At 37.0% G+C, this 11204-nt stretch overlaps 1 long non-coding RNA gene across 1 annotated transcript in view; it reads left to right on the top strand.

Moving 5' to 3' along the window:
* Window positions 1-11204, top strand: part of LOC131381485 (uncharacterized) — a 262967-nt gene that overhangs the window by 159493 nt on the left and 92270 nt on the right. Inside the window, exons 3-4 of the long non-coding RNA XR_009210254.1 lie at window positions 7581-7952; window positions 8472-8601. This is a non-coding gene — a long non-coding RNA (uncharacterized LOC131381485). The remainder of the gene's footprint in view (window positions 1-7580; window positions 7953-8471; window positions 8602-11204) is intronic.

Below are 11204 nucleotides of genomic sequence, written 5' to 3'. Positions count from 1 at the left end.
AGGGAGGGAGGGAGGGAGAGCAGGAAAGGGAGGGAGGGAGGGAGGGAGAGCAGGAAAGGGAGGGAGGGAGGGAGGGAGAGAGAGAGAGAGAGAGGAAGTGCCACCTTTTAAAACCATCAGCTGTCCTGAGAACTCATTCACTATGGTAAGAACAGCATTCGGGAAATGGCCCCCATGATCCAATTACCTCCCACCATGTCTCTCCCTCAACACATGGGGATTACAGTTTGAGATGAGATTTGAGTGGTGACACAGAGCCAAACCATATCAGCAGACCACTATAGGCCAAGTTTAAATCTGGGTTTAGTGGTTTTTCTACCTGTTAATTGGAATAATCTACCAAATACTAGCGATTACCACATGTGAAAAGGAGGGAGAGGAAGCAGCATTGAGCAAAGAGAAAAGATGAACTAAGATGCAGACTCAACCAAGCTTTGGATAACTCAGTGGAGAGTTCTGGAAAGAGCAGCGTCCATTGGAGTTGTCCTACCACAGGCCAAGATGGCTAAAAGAGCTGGAGCTTTATCCTTCTCCCCAACTTCCTCTATTCAGTCACCATAAGTAGACTGCCCAAAAAGGCATGACCATAGAGGACTTTAAGATAGAAAAACTGAAAGACATTCTTCCAAGAGCATCATTATTGTAAGAGGAAAACAGAGGAGAAGACTGCAGGGGATCAGGTCATTGAATTGTACTCATAGGAGGACATTGAAGACTTCGGCGAAAGTAATTATTCTAGATCGATGGAGCTCAAAATCAGAATACAAAAGCTTCTAGAAATAAAATGGAAACTTGGGAAAGAAGAGATAGGTTAACATTAGGATGCAATCCTGTTGCCACCAAGGACTTGTTAGAGTGTGTGGGTATTTTCTGTTTCTCTATGGGCCAGCCAACATTTCCAAGTGTTCTAATGGAGCAATTAATAATCAATGGATCAATTATTTTAGAGTTGTTTTGTTTTTACTGGTGGAGTGAGGAAGTGGGTATCTTTGAAGAATGAATGAGCAGGCATCAGAAATGATCTGTGTGGTTTCTAACCGTATGAAGCCTCAGTAACTCAAGGAAAATCCTTGAATCTTATGTCTTTTTTTTTTTTTTTTTTCTATTTCTCTGGTCTCCACTCAGCTTGAGCCACTTTCCTTGGGAGTCAACTCCAATGATTTAGAAATGGAAGTCTTTTCTCAGCCTTAGTAAAAGTGGTGAGAGACTGTTGATCTCTCCATCTGGGATGTAATGCCCAAGCCGACTAAAGAGATATTCTTAGCATTATACTCTGGAGCCTTGATTTCATTTCCTCATATATGCATTATGGGGTTTAGACTGTCCGTAGTATAAAATACTCCAGGGTGTACTACGTATCAGGTAGTAAAATGTAATAGAAAGGATTGGTGATGACTCTGAGATATTCATTCTAGCTGTAAATTCATTCTAGCCTTAATTGATCATTATGTAGCCCCAAGACTATTGTGAAGTCACTTAATCTGTTGGCGGGGGGTGGTCTTAGTTTCCTCATCCGTAACATGATTGGGTTGAAATAGTTCTGTAATATGACGTTCTACTCTAAAACTAATTAAGCTCTTGAACTTAAACCATATTTCATGTCCTTGGGAGTTAGATAGGATTTTCTGAGCCTTTGAAATTTAACCTCCACATGCAACATTGTTTCTGTGCACACACATTATTTTAAATCTCAAGTAACCAACTTGAAAGTAAACATTGTGAACCTAACACATTTATATTATAAAGTTTACTTGTATTTCCACTTTTAGAAACTTTAATTAAATTAATGATCACTTCATCCACAAGATGTCACTGTCGGCCACAATTTATGTTTAATCAACGCTTCCTTTCCCCCCAGGGCTTTATGACAAGCATGTACTATGTAAATAGAGTTAAGCACACAGAGATCCAAAACCTTTGAGATCATTTCTGTGTTAAGTGAAAGTCAATGTATAATGAGCAGATTTCAAAAGTAAATATGCGTATGTCATGATAGTCCTTAAAAAATGCTTTTAACATTATCCACTCATTTTAACATAAAAAAAGTTTCTAATATGTAATTTTATAAAAGAATCATAAGAATACTATAAAAGAAATAAGAATAAGGACTAAATAATTTTTTGTCACAAAAATACTACTTGGAGGGAAATTAGAGTGTTTGGTATGTCTTGTGATTGGTTTGAAAGGACAAGACAAAAAGTTTTAGTTAAATGCGAGTGTACCTTTCTGCAAGACCTGGTATCATCTGGAGTATAGAAATGGCATCAGGCATTTATATAAGATGGAGGGTGCTGCAGTCTTGGCCCTTGTTGCAGAACTTTATGCAACACCTGTGCCCGTGTTTACAGGGCCCTTCTCATCATTTATGCCTCATTAACCACACCAGAACTAAATTGCACCATTTCTTCTGGTTTAGAAACTTGAATGACAGTGGTGAAAAGTCACTGGAATCATGCATGTCACTGAGTACCACAAAATGAAAGCTGTGAACATTGAGTTTAGTCACTGATATAATAAAGTGTTTCATTGTGTGACAATTTTATCCCTGAAGCATTTCCTTGACATAGAGTTTGAGAATACTGTCAAAAAAAGGATCTTACAATTGCCTTAGATAAACTCAAATCACAATTATCAATATCATCTGACTGCTAGAATAATGGCTTAACACATTAATCTCTGTGATTTCTAACTACTGTGATCAGATTCTATAAAGTATTTTCTAATACTACGTGGAAAATTGGCAACCCAAGCATGGCAATCCAGGGAAAAATCTATGTTCTCCAATAAAAATGTAATATTTTGGGAGGCCACTGGATGTCAGACTTCACTCTAAAACTGTTGAATTAGTTCAGTCACATTTATCATCCAATATTTCCCTGAATTTGGAGTTCCTGAAGGTAAGGCATTTTCATATTCTTATTATCTTTTCTATGCCTATTAGTTTCATCTGAGCCTAATTATATTTTTCAATGAATATATAAATTTAAAAAGAACACAGATTTTGTTTTTTTGTTTGATATGCCCTCATAGTTTCTCACTTTCTTTGAGATGATTCTTCTATTAATGTTAAGATTTTGGGCATGGTGGCTCACATCTGTAATTTCGTCTCACACAGTTGCTCACATCTCCCCAGCACTATAGGAGGCCAAGGTGGGAGGATCACTTGAGGCCAGGAGTTCGAGGCTGCAATGAGTTATGAATGCACCTCTGCACTCCAGCCTGAGCAACAGAGTGAGACCCTGTCTCTAAATTTTATACATATATATATATATATATATATAATTTCCACATTAGAGAGAAGGAGTAAAATTAAGAAATAACCTCTTCACACTCTGTACAAGTGAAATTTGTTGTTTGGCTTACTGCTGATCTCAACAATAGCGTCACCTTAAAGATAAATGAATTTCTCCATTGTTTCAAGTCCTCTCTGCTGTTCACACTCTTTTGGCCTCACAGATTTTGTCCGGTACTTTGTCTTGGCTGAATGCTAGGAAATATGGCAGAAGCGATGAACTAGGTAGGTACAAGAGAACCTAGGTTCAAATACATGCCCTTCCACTTCTTAGCTGAGTAACTTGAGGAATATTGCATAATGTCTCTTGACTTCAACCTTATATGTTATAAAATTAAAATAATATCAATTCATCTCAGAAGTTTCATTAAGATGTTGTTTTATTATCTCTAGTTGATAGCTGGCATGAGAGAGTTGGGTTAAATTTCTAGGAACAACCATTTCAGTCTTCCCAACAATTTCATACTCCCAAATCCAGCCTGGAGAAGCTTTACCCACCAAACCACTGAAAGTGGCTTTTACCAACAGGATGTTTTTGCTCCTCAATAGGGGACAAAGATGGAACTGCATGAGAAGCTGGAAGGAATTCATTTGCTGGACCTAACTCACTCAACAAGATGGAAAGTTGGGCATTAGCACAGTGCCCTGGAGCATGTGTTGGGCATGCAGTTTGTTGCCTCATTGGCCCCAAGTCTTCCTCCTACATGCTTCTGCACGTACTGGCTTTATTGTTTCATTGTTCTACCCCACAGGCAATCAGATCGTCTTTAGTCAATGTGCTGCCGGGCTAACAGAAGGCAGCAATGTTTTGTATCTGGCTTTTACCAAGCGTCCATCTTTAGTACTGAGTAGGACTTGCACGGAGGCAGTGGATGCATGCTTGTGTTTATCTCAGCCTTTAGCATCAGTCTGGATACAGGCAATATCAGTGGAAAATAGTGGCCTCTCTTGCTCACATATACTCAAAGAACTTGGACAGCAACAAACACCAACTTCTGCATTTCTTTAAGTTCCCAAAACTCTGTAGCATAGTTTTCACATGGTCTTTCAGGTTTTTTTTTGTTTGTTTTTTTGAGACAGAGTTTCACTCTTGTCTCCCAGGCTGGAGTGCAATGGCACGATCTCGGCTCACTGCAACCTCCGCCTCCTGGGCTCAAGCGATTATCCTGCCTCAGCCTCATGAGTAGCTGGGATTACAGGCACCTGCCACCACGCCCAGCTAGTTTTTGTATTTTTAGTAGAGACAGGGTTTCACCTGTCTACTAAAGTCATGAACTCCTGACCTTAGGTGATCCGCCCTCCTCTGCCTCCCAAAATGCTGGGATTACAGGCATGAGCTGCCGCGCCCAGCCTGATCTTTCAGGTCTTATGTCATCATCTCATTATCTGAACTTGCTTCAGACATTAGATCAAAATGAATCTTGTGCTACTGCATGGATGACGTGGACAGATGGAACTTTTAGGAAATCATCAGCTGACCAAATCTCACCAATTGATTGTGGGTAAAAGTAGGCACAGAGGGACATTTTCTATGTTACCAGATTTTCTTGGCTTGAAGCAGTGAAGGCTCCTCTGTACAGTAAACCTGACTTCTCTTTAGTACTATAGCTTCTCTGGTCCTTCTGATCTCTGCTTACCTAATAGATCTCATTCACCTCTATATCTCTGCTCTACTACTGCTTACTCAGGTGTGTCCAGTAGGTAGGACATTGAGACCACTGATGAATTTGCAGGGTACAAAAAGAGCTTAATGGATGGCTTAAAATATGGCTGTAACTCAAGTCATCATGAAAAGGGATGGAGATGTATTTTGTAAACACTGCTGTGCATCAATAATAGTCAACCCAAAAGATATACCACAAAAAATCTACTTAAGAGACCATGAGTGAGCACGTTGTGACCAATAATTAACCCTGCATAGAATCTAAATATAAGTTTGCAATATGAGAATATTATAACTTCTTTAGTATATTGTAGCAAAATATTGAGTTGAAGAAATATATTTTAATTGTTAAAGATCACTGTCAGGGACAGTATTTTCTGTCTTACTTGTATCGAATTATGTTAACATGTAATTTATGGCCAGCCTGGGATTAATGCAGTAATTTGGATTCACAGTACTATTTTTTATTCATCATAATTCACTTCTTCATTTGTTGGGCTAATGATTCACAAACTAAAAAAAAAATAATAATAATAATAGAAGAAGAAAAACAATGTGTGAGGCTGCAGTATCAGGTATCAGAGAAAGAATCTTTTCCCCCATTATAACTGTTCAAGGCAATGTTTACTCATCTGCTGGGAGGACTGGTCTCTAGAAACCCCTTGTTTCATCCTTTTCTATGTCTGTTTACAAGTGACAGATTCTACGTATGGTATTTTTTATTTGTTTGATGAATGAAAGAAAAACCATTGAATTAATTTGCTTGGGTAAAGGAGCCCGGGGGTATAATAGGCAAATGTTTCCTGTTATTCAGAACTCAAAACAACAGCTTTATTTTCAGAAATATTTGAGTCTTTTTAAAAAGAAAGAATAGAATTATATATAGACACAAACACATAAATATATATTTATCTGATTTTCTCAATAGATACATTTAAACTCAGACACAAATAATTACCTAGAAATTATCTGGTGTGTATTATTGCTTAAATACAAATCAAATTTCCTTTAAAATAATAACACTACACCTTGGGTTTGTGATAAGTGGTCGTCAACCTGCTTGCTTACCTCTAGTCCCTAACTCGGCGTAGTTTTTATAATGTCACACAGAGTTAATCAAGTTTTTGCTTTTAATTTCCCATGATTATTATTAGTATTATTTTTGGTTGACAGGAGATTTTACTCATATAAGGATTGCAGGAGCCAGTCCTTTAACAGTTAGAGATGAAATGAGACTCAACGTTGGCCAATAAACAGTGAACAGTGACTCAAGGCGTCAGGTTAGAGTTAAATTCAGGGTACTGTAAAATAGTAACCTCATTGAGGATCAAAGTCATGCTTTTTCATCCAGCGCTTCTTTGTGACAAACACATTATGTCAGCTCCACTAGCTCATTTGTCTGCGGCAGTTCCACTTTATCAGGCTGGAGTAAAAAGAATTGATGTGTCTGGATAGATAAAGTAAATGGAAACTCAGGACTCATTCCAATATGCTGTACTTTGATATATTTTGCAAACCTGAGAGCAGCTGGTGTAACACTAGTTACTGTTTGTATTTAAATATTGTACATTAGAAGACCTTTGAAAAGGTGTTTTATAATGTTTCTCTTTTTTTATTTGTTAGCACCTATTGGCTTTCAATTGTTCTTTTTTCTTTTATTTTCTTATTCATAAATATTTTCAGAGCCTGCTCTTTCAGAAACTTTTGTCTCATTTCCAAGTCAGACAAAGCAAGTTAAGATACTTTACAAAGTGCTAATTGAAATATAATTTTAAATTAGAGTTGTTATTTGTCTTTGCCTTATGTCTTCATTCTTTATAAAATTAAACTGGGGATTTTTTGATTTGGTAAGATTTATTTTCCTGTTTTCAAACTTTTGTCCTTTCTGGTTATTATTCAACATAACAAATGTATCTTCTTGAATGGTAGATCACGTCAATATGAATGTATTTTTATTTTAAATTATGTTTTGAATAAAATAAATGATCTATATCAAAATAAAAATCTTTAACATGTAACATGTTTTCATATATAGATTAATAGAACAAAAAAGCTACCAAAATTATAAATAATAGAACCATATTCAAATTATTAGACCAAAACAACTTTTAACATGTAGATACTGACACTAAAATTACTGGTGTTTTTAGACATTTAGGTTGCAGACAGCCTTTAGATAATGGTTCAAGGGGAGTAGAAGAAAAAGAATCACTTTTGAATGATAACAATGAATTCATGAAAATTATACCCATACTTTGTCCTTTCTTTCCTTTAAAACTTCTTTACATACTCAAATGAATTATTGAGAACATTAGTTAGATCACCAAAACCCAAAATGTTCCTGTTTATTTGCATACTTGAATTAATGTATTTTTCTTCTGTTTGGATTTATCTCAATAAACGCTCTTTCATTCTGTACTCTTGCACATATTGAAAATTTTGATTTCAAATTTAGGGCAAGAGTATAATCATAAAACCTTTCAATAAAGTTGAACTGGTACCAGATATTGTGTATATTAAATACATGAGTAGAGAGAGGTTGGGGAAGGAAGCCATTGTGATAGGGAGGTGTCAGGGTGAATGACTAAAATGACCCACAGATCTTTCTTTTACCAATACATTTAGGAGGAACTCAATCAGCTACTGATGACTCCGTTGATTATGGGCTTTCTCAAGCTGCCTTTATGAAGAACAGGAAGACAAGATGGTCGGCTCTTATCCCTGAAGAGGAACTTGATCCTGATGGAAACATCCTAATGGAAAATGTGGGCTGGGATGGGAGCCTGTGATGAAGTGGCAGCTTGGCCTCACCACAAGTCATTCCAGTGACATGCGTCACAGTGCCTTCCTGCTCCAAATTTTCAGAAATAGTTTTGCATATGGAAAAATATGAGGTGACATAAAATGCTAACAGAGGTTCTACATTTCTACTGACTCTTCAACCACATGTCAATTAGGGCCAGTATTGAGAACACACTGGATCTTCTGAAAGCATAGGTGAGAAAGGAAGCTGCATTCCCTTGCTCTCCTTGCAAAATATACATAGCTATGCATTCGATTTTTATTGGGAATGTAATCAACAGAATATTTTAATAAAAAATGTGAAAGCAGGCAGAAAATGTTTTCATATACTATATATATATATTTAATATGTAGAAAATGTACTTTATTATCAGCCATTTCAATTACCATGGACTCTAAATGTTATGAGTTTAATTAAATAAACATGAGTTTTAAAAATAAAGAAATGTACACATTCAGCATTTTAAAAACTATACTTCTAAAAACTCTTATTTATAGAGATGTTCCTTAACATGCAAGATATATAATAAGTACTTAGGATAGGCTGACAATGGCAAAATATGTATTAGTCCTAAGTAGCTAATACATATGTATCTATACATACTAACTCTCGAATGAAATGATAAAGACTCTAATTGTAGCAACCAAAAGATCTTTCCTTGTTTGAAGATTGATTGAAGAGAATCCTGACTTACATTTCTATTTATATGAAAGGTAATAATGAAGAAAGAGAAGCAGAAGAAAAAGTGCATTCAAAATGCTGTAACGATCATGAGGCTCTCATCTTGCAGGTAAAAAAACTCCAGCAAAGTTGAGCTTATTAAGGGACAAAATGGAAAATTTGGTAAGTAATGGAGGTAAAGACGATTGACAACCAAAAGAAACGGAAAGGGCAGAACAAGGGAGGGGTGTTATTTAGGATATGTACAGTGTAGACACCACGTAGCTCTGCTTTTAGCAGCTCAAAATGTCATGTCATTGTTCAGCGTGTTCAAAATGCCATATATGCTGTATAGTTTGTGCAGTGACATTTTCTAGGTTATATCAGCAGGGAAGAATAGTGTCGTGGGCCCTCCAAGGTGTGATCCTATGGAATGCAGGTGCACAAGTTCAGTAATGTCACTGAAACCCTATCCCAAGCAATGAATGTCAGCCAGTCTGTCCTCCAAATACCTCACTTGATACAGTGGAGGTGCAATGGGAAACCCTCCCTGTTTACTGAATGTCCTACTCTGTAATTGGCCAGAGCCATTTCCTTTGCAATATAAGCAGGTTAAGTAATTCTGCATTTGCTAATCTGATCATGGATAACCAGATGGCCTAAAGAGTGCAGAACTTGTTTCAAGCTTACTCAGCATGAAAACCACTGAAGTGGGTGACTGCCAGTTTAGTAGGATGACTTCATGTTATAGTATGAATTTCCTACACTGAGAGTCCTGAGCATGGAGTCCTGGTCTGAACCCTTCCCGAGTTGCTGAGTGACTTTGGGCATGTCATTTAATCTCCAGGAGTCTCAGTTTCCTTACCTGTAAAATGAGAATGATGGTCTCATCTTGACAGTTGGTTTTGGTTCTAAAGTTCTATGAGAATTAAAAAAACGGACACCTGAATATATATTCTCATGGAGCCTGATTTCTACCAAAAACACCATTGAGAATTCCAAAATCTGCTACTTTTGATGAGAAATAATGAGTGATTTATCTGCCCCTTTGGGTTTCAAGGTTTCTGACAACACTTTGAAATGGAAATCCCCAGAGATAGTTTGTAACAGCTGATCTTTGGTACATTCTCTGTGGCATCAATTTTGCATATTTTGTCATATTTAAATTTTATATGAGCTCAAAAGGAGATAAAAGTTGGCCTGATTTTTTCAGATGACAGGTCTGAAACTCAGAGAATTGCAAAGCTAATTCGTGCCATAACTTCAACAGTTTTCTGGATGCAAGCACATGTGATTTCTACTAAACCACAGCTGCTGGGAAGGGAAGAAAGACATTTGTTGAGTGCTGACAATGTGTCAGGGATAAAGCTGCATCATTTAATGCTCATTCTGAATGTTAGACAGATTATCTCCTCAATATCAGAGAGGTTAAATCAGAGGTTGGCTAACTACAGCTGAGCAGCGAAATTCAGCCAACCACCTGTTTTTGCAAATAAAGTTTTATTGGCCCTCAGCCATCCTCATTCATTTACATATTGTCTCTGACTGCTTTCACTATGTAGCAGTGGAGTTGAGTATTTGAGACGAGACAGTGCAGCCCCCAAAACCTAAAGTATTTATTTAATCTGGACTTGTACTGAAAAGCTGTTCAATCATGAGTGAAATGAATCCTTTGGAGACAGAAGATGTCTTTTCCATTGGAATAAAAAGCACGAATTTGGTAGCCTTAATTCCAACCCAAAAATGCTCAGAACAGGAATACCAACTGATTAATTTTTAAAAGTACAATGAAATAATGTATAATCATTAAATTATATCACTGATTTTCTTTTATTTTTTATTTTTAATTGAAAGTAAAAATTGTATATATGGTGCACAACATGTTCTAACAGATATATACATTGTGGAATGGCTAAATCAAGCCATGTAACATATGCTTTACCTGGCATGAGTATTATTTGTTTGTGATGAGAATGTTTAAAATCTAATCTCTTAGCAATTTTCAAGTATACAGTATATTTTTATTAGCTATAATCACCATGTTGTACAATAGATCTCTTGAACTTCTTCCTCCTGTGTAACTAAAACATTGTACCCTTTGACTCACATCTCTCCAGTCTGCCTGCCCCTCTCCCCACAGACCCTGGTAACTATCATTTTACTCTCTGCTTCGATGAGTTCAACTTTCTTATTTTTTTTGAGACAGAGTCCTGCTCTGTCACCCAGGCTATAGTGTAGTGGCACAATCTTGGCTCACTGCAACCTCCACCTGCCGGGTTCAATCGATTCTCCTGCGTCAGCCTCCTGAGTAGCTGGGGATACAGGTGCATGCCACCATGCCTGGCTGATTTTTTGTATTTTTAGTAGAAACGGGGTTTCACCATATTGGCCAGGCTGGTCTCGAACTCCTGACCTCGTGATCTGTGCACCTCGGCCTCACAAAGTGCTGGGATTACAAGCATGAGCCACTGTGCCCAGTTGAGTTCAACTTTCTAAAATTCCACATATTAAGTGAGATTATACAATATGTGTCCTTGTGTGTCTGGCTTTTTCATTGAACATATTATCTTCCAGGTTCATTCATGTTACAAATGATAGAATTTCCTTTTTTTTTAAGGATAAATAGTATTCCATCATATATGTACATACTGCATTTTCTTTCTCCATTTATTCATTGATGGTCATTTAGGTCAATTCAACATCTTGTCTGTTCTGAATAATGCTGCAATGAATGTGGAAATGCAGATATCTCTTTGACATACAAAAAAACACTGATTTCCTTGGAT

The sequence above is a fragment of the Hylobates moloch genome, unplaced genomic scaffold, assembly GCF_009828535.3.
Source record: "Hylobates moloch isolate HMO894 unplaced genomic scaffold, HMol_V3 SCAFFOLD_2, whole genome shotgun sequence".
Taxonomy (NCBI): Eukaryota; Metazoa; Chordata; class Mammalia; order Primates; family Hylobatidae; genus Hylobates; species Hylobates moloch.
The sequence above is the reverse complement of the archived record's forward strand: the minus strand, read 5'-3'. Positions and strand labels throughout refer to the sequence as shown.